Consider the following 18,629-nt stretch of genomic DNA (forward strand, 5'->3'; position numbering starts at 1 on the left):
GTGTGCCTTACACTAACATTTTCTGGGAATTTTAGTCCTGGGTTTATAATGTGGTGATACGGGACTAAAAATCCCAGAATGCTAGGATTGGACTAAGATCTCAAGAATGGAATGGGGCATGTTGGCATACATGCTTTATACCCTGCAGAGCATGCTCCTAACATGAAGCAATTGCAAACACTGGGAAATGTACAATGCTGAAAGTCCACAGAAGAAAAGAAAGAGAAAGGAGTCCAAAATGTGACAGGCCTCCTACAACCAATGAGGTTGGATCCATTGTCATGTGTCAGTGTCTAATAGTCAAATCTATTGAAGTGCTAATGTTATTGAAAATGAATATGTATGACAAAAATTACATATGATGAATGTCAATGAAAATGTATTGTCTATTTTATTGTCAATACATCTTTGTATTTATTGTCAATACAAAGATGTTGCTTTTCAGTGTCTTGACTACCCAAGCCCCACTGACAAACTCTTTATTTAAAAACTGTGAGGATCTATAGCATCACTGTGTTGGTAGGATGGCCTCCCATTTCACAACCAAAACTCGGGACATCCTGTCCTCTCTCTCCTTTTTTCCCCTCCCTGCCCGCCTGCATAAAAGCCTTTGCTGACCCACCTCCAATCCTACTACTCTCCTCCTTCTCACCCATAGCACCTGATGAAGCTAGTCTGCTCTATGAAAGTCTACTCCAAACAGATGCTACCCTGCTACTCTAGAACTATCAAGGACAACATTGCTGCCCTGGCTCCCTTCTTGGCTGAGTTCTGTAACCACGCTTGCTCCTTCACATTACCTCTCAAGCACTCTCTTGTGCACCCCTCATAAAAAAGCCATCTGCGGACCCTTCCTGCCCGACTAACTACCACTCTAGCTCCACTACCCCTTTCTTGGCCAAAATCCTCGAGAAGTTGGTCATCTCCCAATTTATCCATCACACTGAATCAGGCTGCTGCCTCCATGACCTTCAGTATGGCTTCAGAGCAGCCAGAGGCAGAGAAACTGCTCTCCTGAATACCTGTGATGACTTGCTCTTGATTCCAACACTCCTTCCACTCTTATCCTCCTCAACCTGTCCTCTGCCTTTGACACAATCAATCATTTCATCCTCATAGATCGAGTCTCTGATACCCTTGGCATCACGGACTGGGCACTGGACTGATTGACCTCTTTCCTATCAAATCGGCTGTCTCAAGTGCAACTGGCCCCTTTTCTCTCCTCCACCTTGCTCTCGACTTGCGGCGTCCCTCAGGGTTTTATTCTCTCGTCGTGGCTTTTCAAAATGTACTCTGCCACACGGGCCCATTTAATTTCCACCTTCCTAATTTCCAGTGTTATGCTGACACACAGCTCTCCTTTAAGCTTTCCTCCTCCTCCTCCTCTTCCCCTTCCTCTCTCATTCCTGACAGTCTGACTGCTATTCGGGCATGGTGTGCGTCTAATAATTTCTGCCTTAATGCCAGTAAGACTGAGATCCTTCTCATTGGGACTCCTATCCCTTCCTTTCCTCCTACACTCTGGCCACCCTCCTTGGGCCCCCTCCCCTCACCCTTGTGTGAGGCAAAAAATGTGGGTGTCAACTTCGACTCCTCTCTCTCCTTCTTTACTCATATAGCTGACCTTGCCAAAAAGGCCCACTATCAGTTTCACCTCCTTAGAGACTTTCACCCTTTCCTCACCTTCCCCCAGAAACACAATGGGCCTCATTACGAGTGCGGCGGTAAGGGGTTAACAGCACCGGTAAGGATGCCGGTGCCGTTTACCCCTTACCGCCGCATTTCGAGGTCCCTTAGCGGCTCCCGCTAAGGACGGCTGGTTTTACCAGCCGGCCTTAGTGGGACCCGCTAAGGGATCAGAGAGCTAATAACGGGCCCGTATTTTACGGGACCGTTATTAGCTCCCTCCCCATTCACATTGAGCCCTATGGGGGCTTGAATGGGAATGGGGAAGGGTTTTTTGAATGGGGACTTACCGGGTCCTCCAAGGTTGGAACAACCCGGTAAATACCCATTCAGAGAACCCGGGCCCGGACATGACTTTGGAGGCAGCCATGGTGCTAATAGCACCACGGCTACCTCCAAATTCGTAATGACCCCCAATGTCTCTAGAGCTCTGGTTCTCACAAGGCTTTACTACTGTAACAGCCTCTTCCTCAATCTACCGCTCTCCTCATTTCCCCCTCTTTAACTAATCCAGAATAGGACTGTAAGACTTATCCTTGGCCTCAAGTCCAGGAACTGCATTTCTCCAGCTCTAAAATCTCTCTACTGGCTCGCAGTGGTTGCAAGGATCAAATTGAAGCCCCTTTGCATCATCCACAATGCTTTCCCGGGCCTGGAACCTCGCTACATACAACTTTCTCTCCCTAAATACTTCCCGCTAAAGTCCTTCAGTCCTCTAACTCTAACTCTCTGCAGATCAGAAATTTCTCCAAGCAGAGAATGGGGGGTAGATCTCTCTCTTCAGCAGGAGCCTACCTTTGGAACAGCCTCGTAGCCCCTCTTTGACTTGAGCCGGATCTCCTCAAGTACCAAAAGCTTCCCAAGACCTTCCTTTTCTCATCCTTCTTCCCTCGCCCCCTTCCCTGCTAGTCTCCTCCTGCCTCTGTGACTGGTTGCCTGTGTTCCCTTAAGAGTATTGGGGTCAGGCCCTCCTTCGACCAGCCTTTCCCCTCATCCCTTCCTCCAGCACTTGCCCTCGGGCACACTTCCCAGACTCGCCTTTTGAGGCTGGTCCACCCTTGACCTCACACTTGACCCTACCCCCTGTTAATCCCCCTGGCACGTACCCTCCTGGGCACCCTTTAGCACTTGCCGAGCCCTGGGCCCCTCCCCTCAGCACTTCTCCCTCCACCCCCTCTCCCTATTCCATCCCTTCACCCCAATCTCCCCCTCCCCTTGCACTTTGTACTGCACTTGCACGATCTGAATATCACAAGGCCTAGGAGGACGTTTATTGTTGTTTTTTCTCCCCTGCCCTCCGCCCGCCCTTTTTGTTTAGTGGCGCCTGGAAACACTTTGCTGTATAGGCACCATACAAAGGCTCAATAAATAAAATAAAATAAAATAAGTGCCTAACTGGCATCCAGGCCTGGACTGACCAGCAGTACAGTGCCTGATGTGCCAGGCCAACAACCACTATATGCCAGTCTTGTGGTAAATGTGGATAGTTTAATGACTTAGTAAACAGCACAGATGGTAGTTTTACCCAATGCCGCTGCCCCAATGTGCTTTAAAATCCACCATTGCCCATGCGTGTTTCCCAAAATGCTGCCCCAGGTACTACTAGTTCTGAAAAAACCCAAATTACGATCCGTGAATGTGTTTTGTTCTCCAAGACTATTTTCTGTGTCAATTTGGCAATGCTGACATCCAGTGCCAGATTACCCATTAGGCCAAGTAGGCACCAGCCTATGGGAACCACTCCTTAACTGCGCCCAGTGTTTAATTGGATTTTGTCCAAATTTTAATCCGAATTAAATACAAAATCATTTTGTATTTAATTTGGATTTGAATTGGATTTTGGATTTAATTTGAATTGCAGTCCCTGCTGTGCTGCGTTAGCATATTGGCCTAGTGAGTGTGTCTCCGTGTGGACCCCTCCATGCTGAGTCCAGTCCTTGCAGGATTTTCAGTTTTTCTATGTTTAGTTTCTGTTATATTGCGTGGCGTGCCCTTGTCGTGTGTGCCATCTAGGGCCCAAGTGCACTAGGCAGTAGCACAGAATCAGTGCACCATGGCCCTGGAGCACCGTCACTGTAGGAGGGCAGGCAATGGACTATAACTGCTGAACCCATATGCATGCATTGGTAATGGGCGAACCCCAAACCTTCACCCATAATGATAGGCTCACAACTTGTTGCAAGTGTTGTCAATAAAAAGGCTGTATGATTTTATTGTACAGATATGGGTTATGACAATAACAATATCACATATCATGATGGTATCATACTTTTGGGCACCGGGTCCTAAGGTTACCCCCTCGGACCCGTGCCGCCTTCTTGTGTCCCACGACTTGTTGTGGGCACCGTACAGTGCCTTGTACTTCTTTTTGTTCTTCTCCCCTTTTGTAGGTTGGGTGGGTTCTGTGGTAAATAAGCAAGATGATTTGGAAGACACTGAGTAAACAGTGAACCTCCTGTTTGCTTGGGTCCCCGTTCAGGGTCCACAAACAGATTGTGTTTACTCTGAGCATGCTGCTCTCATTTATAGGACCCAGGGAGGCCCTGGGTCTTTGTTGTGTATGTGGTGAGGGCCGTGTTGTCGCAGCCCCCGCGGGATAGCCGACTGTCTGACCCCCTGGTGGGGGCAGATCTTTGAACCTGGGCCCTGCCTGATGGTTGTTTCCTTATGGCGCTTAGCACCTTGCTGTTTGGAGGAAGGGTGCAATGACTGTTTGCACCTTACCCTTCCGTGGCTTTTGTGCTGCCGAGACTGCGTGTCTCCGTAGCTGGGGGGAAGGAGAGGAGCAGGAGCGGGGGGTTGGGGCTTCCCCATTCCCAGCTGCCGATGGTAACAGCAGTTACCCTGCCTCGCTTGTGGGATGCCCATGCAGCATGCCCATAACTGCTGAACCCATATGCATGCATTGGTAATGGCCGAACCCCAAACCTCACCCATAATGATAGGCTCACAACTTGTTGCAAGTGTTGGCAATAAAAAGGCTGTAGGATTTTATTGTACAGATATTGGTTATGACAATAACAATATCTCATATCATGATGGTATTATACTTTTGGGCACCAGGTCCTGAGGTTACCCCCTCGGACCCGTGCCGCCACACACGGGCAGGTTCCCGGCTGACCATGTTCCCCCAAGAGTATGCCCTAGAGACAGCCCCTGTGAGCAAGAGTTGTATTGATTTCCCGAAAGAAATGCTCCATGCCCTGGCTAGACAGATGGGTGCCGTCATGGAGAAAAAGGTCTGAGTTGCCTAGTGTAATGGCTGGGTATTTTATGAAACCCAGTCCTCTTGTCATACAGAATCTCTCTATCGTCCTGTTCAGTTTTCTTCTGGATATGTCTATAGATTTGTAGCAGTTGGCCCCTAGCCATTTCTTTCTTGGTAAGATGGCTGAGAAGTATATTTCCGTCCCCCTCCAGCTGTGAGAAATGCCTGCTAGGGAGGAGCAGATTTCTTCGCATAGGATGCATCTAGCTGTGTTAACTAGGTCCTTGCCCCCTAGATGGATGATCAGGAATTCTGGGGGGTCCCTGTATGCCACCAGTTCTGCTAGTGTTTCGTGGACGTCAGCCCAGCGTAGGCCTCAGTATCCCCACCATGAAGTAATGGTGTTTCTGAAAGGTGGCCCTTCTTTGGTCTCTTCTGCCCATCTGCCTGTCCTGAAAACGAATGAGTGGCCAACTATCCATGCTAATCGTAGTGTGGTCCTTGATTCGCCTGTTGTTTTGTACTGCGTTGCAGTGGTGCTTGCCACCGCCCTCTCTGCCATCTCTGTTAGGAAGCCTGTGAGGTTGTTGGCACCCGTTGTTGATGTACCTGATTCTTGTTGTGCATCCCGGCCTGCACTCTCTGGTGCTGGCGTTGATGCCAATGTGTTGTTGACACCCGTTTTAGAGGTGTCTGCTTTGTATTGGTCATCCCGGCCTGCACTCTCTGGTGCTGGCGTTGATGCTGATGTGTTGTTTGCACCCGTTTTAGAGGTGCCTGGTTTTCGTTGGGTATCCCAGCCTGTGCTCTCTGGCGTTGGCGTTGATGCGTTATTCTTGTCTTCCCATTATTGTCCAGCATTCTGCTGGTATTGGCGTCATCTGTTCTTGGGCGTGTGGCGCTAGCTCTCGGAATCTTGTCCACTGGAAACGAGATAAGGCATCAGCAATGTTATTATCTGCCCCTGAAATGTGCTTCGCTTTGAGTACAACATTTACTTGTAGTGTGACTGTTGTAATGGCTCGTAATACTTTTAGTACTAGAGGGCATTTCGTAGACCTTCTGTTTATGGAGCCCACTACAGCCTTGTTATCCCACCAGATCAAAAGTTCTGTATTCGCTAGTCGCCTGCCCCAGATGTGTAATGTTAGCCAGATGGGGAATATTTCTAGTAGGGTGATGTTTTTTGTCCACCCTGCTGTTTGCCATGAATTGGGCCAGTGTCCTGCCACCCATTCAGAGTCTAGTATGGCTCCAAACCCCTTGCTCCCAGCTGCGTTGGTGTATAGGACCATGTTTGACCGGGTATTTAAAGGCGTTCGCCAAAGTAAAACCCTGTTGAAATCTCTGAGGAATTTTCCCCATGTTTCCAGGTCTTGTTTCACCTCTCTGCCTAGTCGGATATGCAAGTGTGGTTTGGTGAGTGATTTGATTTTGAACTCCAAGCTTCTGGCAAATATCCTTCCTTGAGGTATTATTTTGGATGCAAAATTGAGGCTGCCTGCCAAGGATTGTATTTCCTTTACAGTCCCCTTTTCTCTCATTATCAGGTTTTGTATTTTTGCCAGGAGTTCTGATATTTTTGTTTTGGGGATTCTGCAGAGTCCCTTTGCTGAGTCTATTTTGATGCCCAGAAAAATTATGTTTGTGTCTGGTTTGGTGGTTTTTTCCTTTGCTAGGGGAACTCCCCACTGTGCAGCCATATGCTCGAGTTTTGCTAAAGCCCGGCCGCATTCCTCAGAGTTTGGTGGCCCTATGACCATGAAATCGTCTAGGTAGTGCACTATTTTTGTCCCTGGTCTCTGTTTTAGGAAAGCCCATTGAAAAAAGGAACTGAATTGTTCAAATAGTGCACAGGATACTGCGCACCCCATGGGGAGGAATCTAACTACGTAGAATTTGTTGTTAAAAGTGAAACCTAGCCACTGCTGTGACTCTGGGTGGACTGGCAAGAGTCTGAAAGCAGATTCGATATCCAGCTTGGCCATCAAAGCGTTTCTGCTGAACTCTTGTATGAGCCTTACCACCTCTTGAAAATGCGTTTAAGATACCGCGGATTCTGTGTGCGGGATGCCGTCATTTAAAGACTGGCCTTTAGGGTAGGAGAGGTGATGAATTAGTCTCATTTTTCCGGGTTCTTTTTTGGGGACCAGGCCTAGTGGAGATATTAAATAGTCTTTTAAAGGCATGAAGTCCCAGGCACCTGCTACCTTTCCCAGTTGCAGTTCTTTCTTGATTTTGGTTTCTACTATCTGGGGGTTGTCCCTGGCTGATTTTAGGTTCATTGGGATGTATTGTGACCCAGTGCCCTTAAAAGGGATGAAAAACCTTTGGTGAAACCCTGCCATAGTAGACTGCTGGTTTCCCTGTCTGGGTAGCTGTTTAGGGCGTCCCTAAAATTGCCCGGATTGATGGGTGTTCGTCCTGGTTCTAAAATTGGGATATCATTCTTTCTTGGCTGGTAATCTGGTGCAGTTGCTTGCTGCATGGTCGCCGTTGCAGTTTGTGCAGGCGTGTTTGTACCAGCATTCTTTGCCCCATGTACACTGGTTTTTCCCAAAATTTCTGCATGGGATGTTGGATATGACAGCCTGCTGTTTGTTCTGTCTGTGGGAATTATTTTTAGCCGCCCAAGGCTGGTTCCTCTGAAAGGGCTGCTCCCCTTTTTTGGGTTTATAATTGTCATGGGATTTGCTTCCTTGGGGATTTTTGCTATTTTTGGAAGAAGACTGCATGGTATCTTCTTCCTGGGGAGGTTCGGCGTTGAGGGTGTATAAATCGTTCTGGGCTTCATCCCACTCAATGGCCGGCCTTTCTGACATGCTCCTCCTAAATCTAATGTCGTATGCAACCCATGTCTTCCCCCTATGTGTTACTTTTACTTCCCTTATTTTATCAACGTATGCCCAGATCTTCCTGCCATCCAAGGAGAATTTTTCTTCGTATATTGTTGCAAAATGGCAAAGGCTTGTAACCAGTTGTCCCAGTTTTGTTCGACCTGGGCGTTTCTGGCAATAGCTTTTTCTTCTATTTTTTTGGGGTCTCTGAAAGCATCTTTTGCTGCCGGGTGTCCCTGTCGCGCCCGTGTTGTCTGTGCCTGGGGTTGTCCATGCTTTTAGGGCACCTGTTGGATCAGTTGCTGGAGTTGTGGAGGCTGTTGTATTTATAGCTGTGGGCGCTATTGGCAACTGCTGTGCTTGTTGTGGCGGGATTGCTATAGGTGGGGTTACGGGTGGGTTGACAACCATTATTGTAGGTTCTATTGGGTGGTGGGGTTTGAGGCCCCAGGTTCCCTTGTGGGCGGTGTCTGTTTCCCCCTTATTTCTACCATTACATGCTGTAATTGCTTAACATTCTCGCATTGTTTTGACAATTTTTTGGTACCTTTTCTGGCGCCTTTGGATATTTTTCTCCTTTTTAATGGTGCAGAAACCTCCTCCTGGCTGGGAGGGCTGGTAATTCCTTCCCTGGGTAGGCCGTACATGTTTTCTCTAACCCATGCCCATCCATAGTGCTCTGCCGCTTCAATGGCTGCTAGCAATTGTGGTGATTTGGGCTTCTGCGCCGGTGTTGGGGGTGCCCGTGTTTTCCGTTTGGGCCCCATGTTTTTCTATGCCTGCTATAAGAAAAAGAAAAAGGGGGTTTTATCGAGGAGTTAAACCGTTGTTATTGGCAAGTTCTTTGTGCCTGTTCTATTTGTTGCCCGTGCTGGGTAACTGTTGACTGGTGCCTTCTTGCCCGGGTTCAGAAAATTGGGCAGCCCCCAGGCTTGATTTACTGGATTTAAATTGGTTTCGCTCTGAGGTCGCCCTGCAATATTACAGAAATTATTTTAAATCTGCAGTCTTTGGGCCCGTCGCGCTTGGAACTGTGTTCGCTAGCTCTGCGTGGCTGTAAAGCAAAGACGAGGTCCCAAGCTGGCTTGTGACTCTGCCCGAGTTTAAAACTGCCTTGTGTTATCTTGCCCCGTCTGCCTTATAATGTGGGGCTTCCGGTCCACTGTAATAAAAACGTCCGGACATAAATGTCTATTTATCCTCCCTTATAGCCCCAGCGCGGTGGCTCACCTTTAAGTGTTGAATCGGAAGCCGTCCGCGCCGTGCTGTTCGTGTGTCGTTTCTCCTTCGTTCGCATTGGTTTTGGGGATGATTCCGCAGCAAGCGTCTTTGTTTGTTTTGTTTTGGACATGCTCGTCGCTCGCTTTTCGTTCTATGCCGAAAAATGTTGTAGTTGACAGCGTCCGCGCTGGCCGTTCGGTTACCGCTTCTTCCTTCGTTAAAGCTGCATTGCAAATGCTTTAAACAGTACAATGTTCTCGAAGGAAAAAGACACTGCGATGTACAGCAAACTTCAAGAATTGCTAAAGAAGGAAGAAGATTTGGAAGACACTGAGTAAACAGTGAACCTCCTGTTTGCTTGGGTCCCCGTTCAGGGTCCACAAACAGATTGTGTTTTCTCTGAGCATGCTGCTCTCATTTATAGGACCCAGGGAGGCCGTGGGTCATTGTTGTGTATGTGGTGGGGGCCGCTGTTGTCGCAGCCCCTGGCCGGATAGCCGACTGCCTGACCCCCTGGTGGGGGCAGATCTTTGAACCTGGGCCCTGCCTGATGGTTGTTTCCTTATGGCGCTTAGCACCTTGCTGTTTGGAGGAAGGGTGCGATGACTGTTCGCACCTTACCCTTCCGTGGCTTTTGTGCTGCCGAGACTGCGTGTCTCCGTAGCTGGGGGGAAGGAGAGGAGCAGGCGCGGGGGGTTGGGGCTGCCCCTCTCCCTGCTGCCGATGGTAACAGCAGTTACCCTGCTTCACTTGTGGGATGCCCATGCAGCATTGCCCAGTAGTAAAAGTCGTCAGAGGGCAGCCAGCAGCCGGGCCAGAGTGACAGGACGAGGAAAAGTCAAGTTAAGCGACATTTGAGAAAAAGGAAAACGACGAGGACTGCCGGCGGTGAAAAGTGCAGGGGAGACTGGAGACAGGCAATGCGGTAAGAGGGCAAGTAAAAGTAAGAGTGGAATGAGTGGAGGGAAAATGCAGCTAGGTTGGGCAGGGAGAAAGAGGAACTGATTTATGCTGGCCTTAAATGATGACAGGACGCCTGTGGTACTTCTAACTGTATGTCAACTGTGCGGTGTCGCAGTGGCCCCTAATAAAACATGGGAGTCCCCTGGCCCAGCCAATGAATCCATGCTTTCCCAATTGTCAGATCGTGATACAATAGAATGTTTGCTCGTATTTCTTGTCAGACCAGCAAACCTGTTCCTGGGCAATTCTGCTTGCCTGTACGTTTGTGTTTTTCCCAACCCCCGTTCCCCGAACTGCGCATTTTTCACATTCAGACAAATGCTTGACAAATCCTTGAGCAGTTTACCAACAACTTGCACTCCCCAAAGAGCACCTGCATTGTTTTTTTTTGTATTCCCGGCAGCTTGTTATGTGTACACCTTGCCACGGTACCTCACGTCTAGCCACACCTGGAGGGATGGATTCGCACTCCCTTGGCACCCAGGCATGTAAATCATGGGTTTAATTCACGACTGTAATGTTTAAGCATTGATATTGCCCCACCTGGAACATACTTCATCAAATAAGTGATTGCATCCTGTGCAAGTTTATTCCTCCCATTTTCCCACTTGTATATGTTTGTGTGTGTGTGCATACAATAGATATATATGTATATATATATATGTTTGTGGTCTGCAGATTCTGCGCCGCCGTCGTCATTGGACCCTCCATTGCAAACATTTTAAAAATGGCCATATTCAAGCACCAATGGGCTCACCCAACCCATGACAGAGTTAGGGGGCATCAGAATGGGAGAATATGGCCCTAAATTATACCAGAATTGAGTTTTTTGGCCAATAAACCTACAGGCATTGGTGCAGTCCCTGGACCTGGAGAAGACCGACAGGCGGGTCTCTGGAACCGGCGCCAGATCTGAAGAACCTCTGGCAGGTCTGTGTGAGTTTACAGAGCAGGTGCCAGGTCTATAGACCCAAAGCCTTCAGTGTGCTGGCTCGGAGTCAGGGCTGTATCAGGTCGTTGTATGCCCAAGAATCGAGCTTAGGGTCCATGGACCCTGAGCCAGATTTGACCTGATCTGTGTAGACCCCCTGGACTGTCTGGGTCAACAATGTGGGCTTTTGTGTAGACATGTGAAAGGCACTTGCCAGGCACTGCCATAGTGGTATTTACTAGGGTGTCCAGTCAAAGAATCGAAAACAAAAGGATCGAATACAATAGGGTCGAGTCAAAAGGACCGAGAAAAAAAAGGTTGAATGGCTTTTTTTAAATTTATTTTTTTTGGTTTTCCGTGTAGGAAAAAAAGTGGTTTTTACACCATAAACAGGGTTTTGCGGGGACCTACCAACAAAAAAAAATCGACCTTTTTTTCGGTCCTTTTGACTCGAAACTATTGCATTTCGATCCTTTGTATTCGATCCTTTCACCCATAACCATTTACTATCCATTGATGGTAGCAGTGCTAGATGGTGCGAGTGCCTGGGCTTCTAATAGCAGTGCCCGGCAAATTCCTAATACTTACACACAAGCCAAAACTGTTACCTTTGCCAATGCGAGTTTTAACAGGACTTAACTGAAGGACAGTAGATTGCTTATAACTGAAGGTAGACCTGGTTGACATTTCTATTGCACCAGTAGTGTGTTAGTCATAAACTCTGAGAAGACTGATTTGAAAAAACACTGACAGGCACCTTCAGTGCAAAGATTCATGATGAGGCTTGTTCAAAGCGAGCTCAGAGAGTTCCCATAAGGAGGTGTTTTAGGCGCGGAGGGGCAGGAACAGGGTAGGAATGGCCAAGAGATTATAATGGCCATGGGCAGCCAATGAGTGGGCCAATAGCAAAACAACACCTGCAGGCTGTGTGTCCATCCTCATATGCCATATGTCTCCCTATCTGTCCTCTAATCAGTGGCGTCGCCAGGAATACAATTTAGGAGGGGCACAGAGGGGGCCAAAGACAAAAGTTGGGGGGGCACAGACAAAAGTAGGGGGAGAACATGTCCATTGCTCGTCTTAGGTAGGAGGGGCAAAAGTGGGGGCACAAGGTGTCACAGGGGGGGCCCGGCCCCCCCAGGCCCCACCTAGCGACGCCACTGCCTCTAATGCAATAGTTTCAGGGTCTAGGGGTCTCAAGTGAGCTGGCCTCTAGTTGGTTTGAAGCAGGAGAATCTTGTGGTTTGAATTTGGTGTTCAGGTAATGTAGTTTGGATGGCGCACCAGGGTCGGTTTGAGTGTGTAATCAGGATGCAGTGACCTTGATTATCCGATGGTGGTGGTATGCATTTTGGCAATACGTTTAATGTTTAGTTTTGCGTAATACAATTGTAGTACAATTGGTTTATTAAATTTGCATTAGGAGATCATTTCCATGGGGAGGGCGATATTTTGCCTGCCTAGAGGCCTCCACAGGGCGTAATCAGGCATGCTGACATCAGTGGGCGGAGACGAAGACCTTAGTGGGATGAGACTACAAATGGCTCTTGTTTTGGCCACACATATATTGCATGAGTGTTAGCAAGCCGTGATCTACGTAAGCAGATTCCATCCCAGCATTGCCTGAAACAAAATCAGGCAACGGTTGGGTTCTGGTATCCCCCACCTACTTGGAAGCCAACACTTTCATCTCTCTGTTGTGGCGCCAAGTCCCTCTTATAATTCATAGGCCTTCCTGCATCAGAGCCATTGTTAAGCGGTTTCTGTTACAACCTATTATGAAATTGCTTAGCAGGATTGCTAGCTGTCTCTGCGTAGGCTCACCTTGGGCGCGGATCGCGTGTTCTGGATCAGTTTGACATCCGGCGTCAAGCCTGACCTTTCCCAGAGTTGAAGGAGTTTGCAAATGATGCGCCGACGCTAATCCTGTGCATCAACAAACAGATTTTTGGGTGAAAGTGAGGACATTGTTCATGATTCTGCTCATTTCTTATTCTAAGGAACAGTAAATTATTTCCCCCTGTAACGAAGTTGTATCACTGCGGAAAGATGCTGGGTGACTGGTCAATTTTATGTTTCGTCTAACGAAGAGAAACGCTTAGTTCGCTGAAAATACCCTTTTATAGTAGTTGTGGAAAGACTACTTTTTTATATTCTGTGTTCTTAGAATGTTATTTCCACTGTGTGCCGTAAGAGAAGTCTCCCCCTGGGAAGATGGACATTCAGACAATCACAGAAGCTTCACCAGTAAACCACCTTCAAGTTGGGCACTATACTTCGTGCCAGGAAACAATTTGAAATCTGTAACTGAGGGCTATCTAAACAGAACAACGCAAACCACACACTCTGTGAAACGTTAGTGCCTTCATATTAAACTCACAGCCGAACTTTGCTTGGGTGACTGTACATTCTTGCATATCTGCATGGCGAGGCTTGTCAATACATCCATAAATACGGAGAGACAACGCTGCGATGCCCGAGCAGGTGTGGTGCACATTTCACAATAGTATAAATAAATAAGTCTCTCAGGCTCCACCGAGAACTCCGATGTGTGAAGGCCAATCATTGCGGCCATATAAGGCTTTTTCTATTGTTATTCAATGTCTGTTTCTCTGATAAATGCAACTTATGTATCTGCTGTATTGTGTATAGTAGACAACTGTATACTGATATACATTAGTAAAGAAAATGTGTAATACCAGTCCTGGATAGCAGACAGACAGCACTAGAATCTAGTGGCGACTGATAAGGAACAGAAATTGTGCCTTCTCAAAAAATAAATAATTCCGAGCATCCAATATCCCCTTAGTTACTCTCTGTTCTGCCGTCAAATGCTCCTGTATTAAGTAGACATATGATTATATAGTTATGTCATGAGACTGAATTGGGATCAGGACCTTTGTGTTGCATAGATTCACAGCGGTGTTCTCATGTATCGAACATCCTGATCAAAGGAGACCATGGTCATTTATTTTGCATTAAAGGATGATGAATGGGAATGCTTTAATGATTTGATCAAAGAAAAAACGTGGAGGCTAAAGTGGCACTCCTTGGCATGTAATTTTAAAGTTCTTTATGATGATATAATAGCTGTGCTATTTTAACCAGCTGGTGATCTGATGCTTTCATCAGAGATATGCACGCTAATAAGTGTAAGGGGACACTCTTGGAAGAGGACATTTCACTAGTGGTCCGTGGACTGCATACAAATAAATATGTGAGAATTATTCCAGGACCTGCGTGTTTGCTTGGCATTGCCCAGACACAGATAGACTATATGTGATTGCAGGTATCACAAGCTAAAACTGCTTATATTTTCTATTAAGCGCTTCAGTAAGGAAACGTGTCATTGTTTGGCTGTACAAATGTCTCTACCCAAAACGTAAGAACACTCATCATCATTTTGACTTTCCCTAGCGCCAGTAAAACATCTAGTGCCATAGTAAGAAAACATGTACTTGCTGACTGTGTAAGCGGCCCACGCTCTGCATGCACGAACACACATGACATTGGCCTTGCTCCTTATGTGAACAAAAAAAGCCATGCCACAGGAAATGGCCAGTCTGCTTTCACCCCTTTGCGATATAATAATCCCCAAACCCTACTCCATGTAGTAACATTCATCAAGTTGGCTTTTCCCAGAAATGCCAGTAAGACATATAGAAAAAACATCCATGTTCCAATGCCCCTTGCCCAGGCCTCAACCTTGCACGCACACATTCCTATCCATTCACCCATGAGTCACTCACCCATTGGTGGCTAGTGAATTTTTTAATTGAATGGGCGTGCACACTTCCCACAAAAGGCCAAGTTACTGAGCGTAGCAAAGGACACAAAACCAACCAGAGGGGTTCAGGGATTCCTCCATACCCCTGAGAAAAACAATAAAAGAATAATGGGTTAAAATGGTGCATTATACAGCACACATTTTACGAAAAATTGGGTAAAAAGCCAGACAGTTTGCCATTTATGTGTAGGGTAACACCAGTTCAAAAATCAAATCTATGCAAGCCACCAACAGTGCAGGGGAGCATTAATCCTTCCATTAATTTAATATTTTGCAATTAAAAAAAGCAATGCCATAATAATAAAACATGTCCAAACTGGCTGCAGAATGTAGGCCAGTCTAGACACGTAATAACACTTATTATGTTTGCTTTACTGTTTGTGTTACTAAAGTTAGCATCCACCACAGACTGGGATGTAGGGGCTGGCCTGAGTAAGAACAAAGATAGAAATGTAGAGATTAACCAACGCAACATAATGAGAGAGAGATGGGAGTCAGCCTTATCATGCTGAAAGTAGATCACTGTAAGGAAGACATTTGTCTAAATATGGAAAGACACACAATAGGAGTGTGTGTTTTTCTCCGGACAACAATACTAATAACTAACCCTACTAAAACTACTAAAAACCTCATCCCTCTTCACACACCTCTCAAACCCTAACTAAACACAACCATACCTCTTAAACCGCAGCAACCCACACGCACTTCACCACACCGCAACAACAAACACACCACACATACATACCACACCAAAAGCTTAGCGAACTGATGCTGCCAACAGCACATCACAGTTTCCTTGCTCTCTCTCCAAATTGTGCCCTACTAACGCACCCTAACATATTAACCCACCCCCCTTTTTTTCAGATCCGCCAGAGCACCAAGGGACCACTCCGGTGGTAATAGTGCGCTGTACTAACATTAACATTTTCATTTACCCTTGATGATGCCCAGTAAAATATGGCACGGCAGAGTAAAACATAGCAAATCTGGCTGCATCAAAATGTAAGTGCAGCCAGGTAATGACACTTATCATGCTTACTTTATTATAGATCCCCAGTAAAAAAAATGTCATGCCACATTAAGAAATGTCTAGACTGGCTGCACCCAAATGCAAGTCTAGCCAGGTAATAACACTTATGATGTGTACTTTATTGTAGATGCCCAGAAAATAAATGTGCCATGCCACAGTAAGAAAATGCTATGTTAGCTGCCCCCCAAATGCCAGTCTCGTTGGAGGAGGCCGAGCGGAGGGCTCTGGAGGGAGTGTATTTAGGAAGAGAGCGTTGGCGATAGAAGGGGGCCTGGCCCCATGAAGCCTTGCGGACTATGCAGAGGGACTTGAACTTGATCCTTGCAGCCATTGGGAGCCATTGGAGGATTTCAGGGCTGGAGAGATGCGGTCCCTGTGCTTGACGCCAAAGATAATTCTCGCAGTTCTGTTCTGGATAAGTTGAAGAGGGCGGAGAGTAGAAGTAGGAAGATTGAGAATGAGACTGTTGTAGTAGTGAAGTATAGAGGTAACCAGAGTTCTGGAGACATTGAGCCTCTGGGGGAAGGTGAGAAAAGGTAGAATACCTCTGAGGAGGTGCAGCTGGTAGTGGGACTTTCTGGATATGTCCAAGATGTGAGAAGAGAAAGAAAGAGTAGAGTCAAAAATGACCCCCATATTATTTGCCTCACTAGTGGATGATGTTGCAGGACCAAGGGTGGTCGGCCAGAGTGAAAATGGGAAAACAGGAGCTGGGGTCCTAATGAGGATGATCTCTGTTTTACTGGCATTAAGGCAGAGATCATTAGCAGCACACTACTACCGAATTGTAGACAGACGGTCTGGGATGAGCGAGGAGGAGAAATAGGCCGAGGGTAGCCTAAAGGAGAGCTGTGTGTCATCCGCATAACACTGAAAGTTGGAGGTGAAGGCAGAGATAATGTGGGCCAAACGGGCAATGTAGACATTGAAAAACCAGGGGGATAGATAATATCATATCATGGGGGACACCACAAGTAGAGAGAGTGATAGCGGAGAGAAAATAACCGAGTTCTTCTTGGGAAGGATGGTCAGAGAGAAAGGGTACTAGCCATTCAAGGGTCTGATTAGTGATGCCCAAGGTCTCACACAGACAGGAGATCAGGATGGTTTGGTTTACCATATCGAGAGGGAGAGTTAGAGATACGTTTTGAGAGCAGGTTTTCACAAGTGTTCAGAAGAGCAGTTTACATGCCTCTGGATGCTCTAAAGCCAGACTGATGGTCGTGGAGACAACCAACAGATTCAGTTTGGAAGGTAAGCTGAGAGATAGCCAATTTCTCCAGGAGTATGCCCAGGAAAGGGGTGATGGAGATCAGGCGGGGGGGGGGGGGCTTGGCTGGAGCTCATGGAGTGAGGCTGTGTCAGGGCTGAGCTCCCGTCCAGATCCTACTATAAGATCCTTAAACTCGCCACTAATTGCAAGTAATATGGCCAAAAACTGCAGCGCTTAACAGCACAAGCATTTCTGCAACCCCCGAGGAAGTTCTGAAGAAAATCTGAGCCTGCATCCAGGCCAACAAGGCCCGCGGACGAGCCCCAGGGACGCCTAAGAAATGGCGGCCTGAGCAAGGCTGAGGGCCGCTGTGGGGGAGGGGCTCACCTGGACACTTGGCCCCTGTGATTAGCCGTGCAGCAATGGCCTGCAGCAACTGCCCTTGTCTGGGGCTAGAGACGCAGGGTGCAGAGGAGGCGCCGAATTTGCCAGAGCACTCCTGCGGCAGCCCGCTGAAGAAGGAGGGCCGTCCTGCGCTGGGCACCGGCCCTATTGAGGCTTTTCACCCGGTCGGCCGCACCTGAAATGGAGGCCCGCGGCTGAGACGGAGAAGGAGCACAGAGAATGTGCGCCGGAGCTCTGCCGGCGTGTAAGTAGCGGGTGAAAACACGCAGAAACCACCCGGACCGTGCAGGGAGGTAAGAGTGCCTGTCTGGACGCTCAAAGCGAGGGGCAGCAATAGTAGCAGGCTGGGAGTGCACTGTAGGTGCAGAAGACGTGCTGTAGACTGGAGTGTGGCACGCACCCCCCCAGGAGTGGTTCCCCACCTGACTGGCCCCCACATACTGGAACAGCACACACTCCTGGAAAGTAGTGGCTGGACTGGGCTGCCTGGGATACAGAGGGGGTACAACAACTTGGATTGCGCCCACGGTGTGCAAGGACACACTGGGAACTAAAGTCCTCAAGTAAGACCCAGGCACCTAAGCAACACAAGGCATAGTGCGGTGGCAGTGAACTAGCACTGGAGTGGGGGAGGGAGGTCAGAATGCACCATGCCGGGAGCCATCTTGCTGAGCAGCAGGCTGCATGCCCCCACCCACTGTGAAGAGTACAGTACCAATTAACACAACAAGCACAGCTTGGAACGCGGGGGCTGCTCTGCCTAGCGCCCTGGGCAGATCACTGACCTGCAGCTGAGGAACGTGCATAGGAACAATTGGCGCTGGTGGACTTGGGCCGATGCTGTGCCTGGCGTGCGACGAAGGGGCACCGCCAGCTGGCAAGGTGACAGAGTAAAATTGGACGTGATCCTCAAACAGCGCCACGCGAGCAGTGTTGGGCCTTGCACCCGAATCTGGAAAGCAGCGGGGGCTGGAACACCAGGGCAACACGCGAACTGCACCACCTGTCCTCCGCAGGCAGCGCTGCAACATCTCTAAGTCCAGGGGAAAGAATAAAGAAAAGGCCACAATCATGGACTCATTCATCACTGCCTCGTCGAAGGGGCAACCAAAGGGCGAGACAGCTACACAAGCAGCCCCGCCAGATAAGGAAGCCGAAACCAAAGACAGCCAGGTACTGGATGCAATCGCTGCCCTGAAAACTTTTATTGACACCAGAATCAATGAAGTTAAATCCGACATGCTACTAATGAGGCAAGACATCCGTAATCTCACTGAAAGGGTCACGAATACTGAACAGGACCTGAAAGAGACTATGGACACTACCAGAAACCTGGAGAAGAGGCTGT

This window comes from Ambystoma mexicanum, chromosome 3q, assembly GCF_040938575.1.
Source record: "Ambystoma mexicanum isolate Mex_15411 chromosome 3q, UKY_AmexF1_1, whole genome shotgun sequence".
NCBI classification, from domain to species: Eukaryota; Metazoa; Chordata; class Amphibia; order Caudata; family Ambystomatidae; genus Ambystoma; species Ambystoma mexicanum.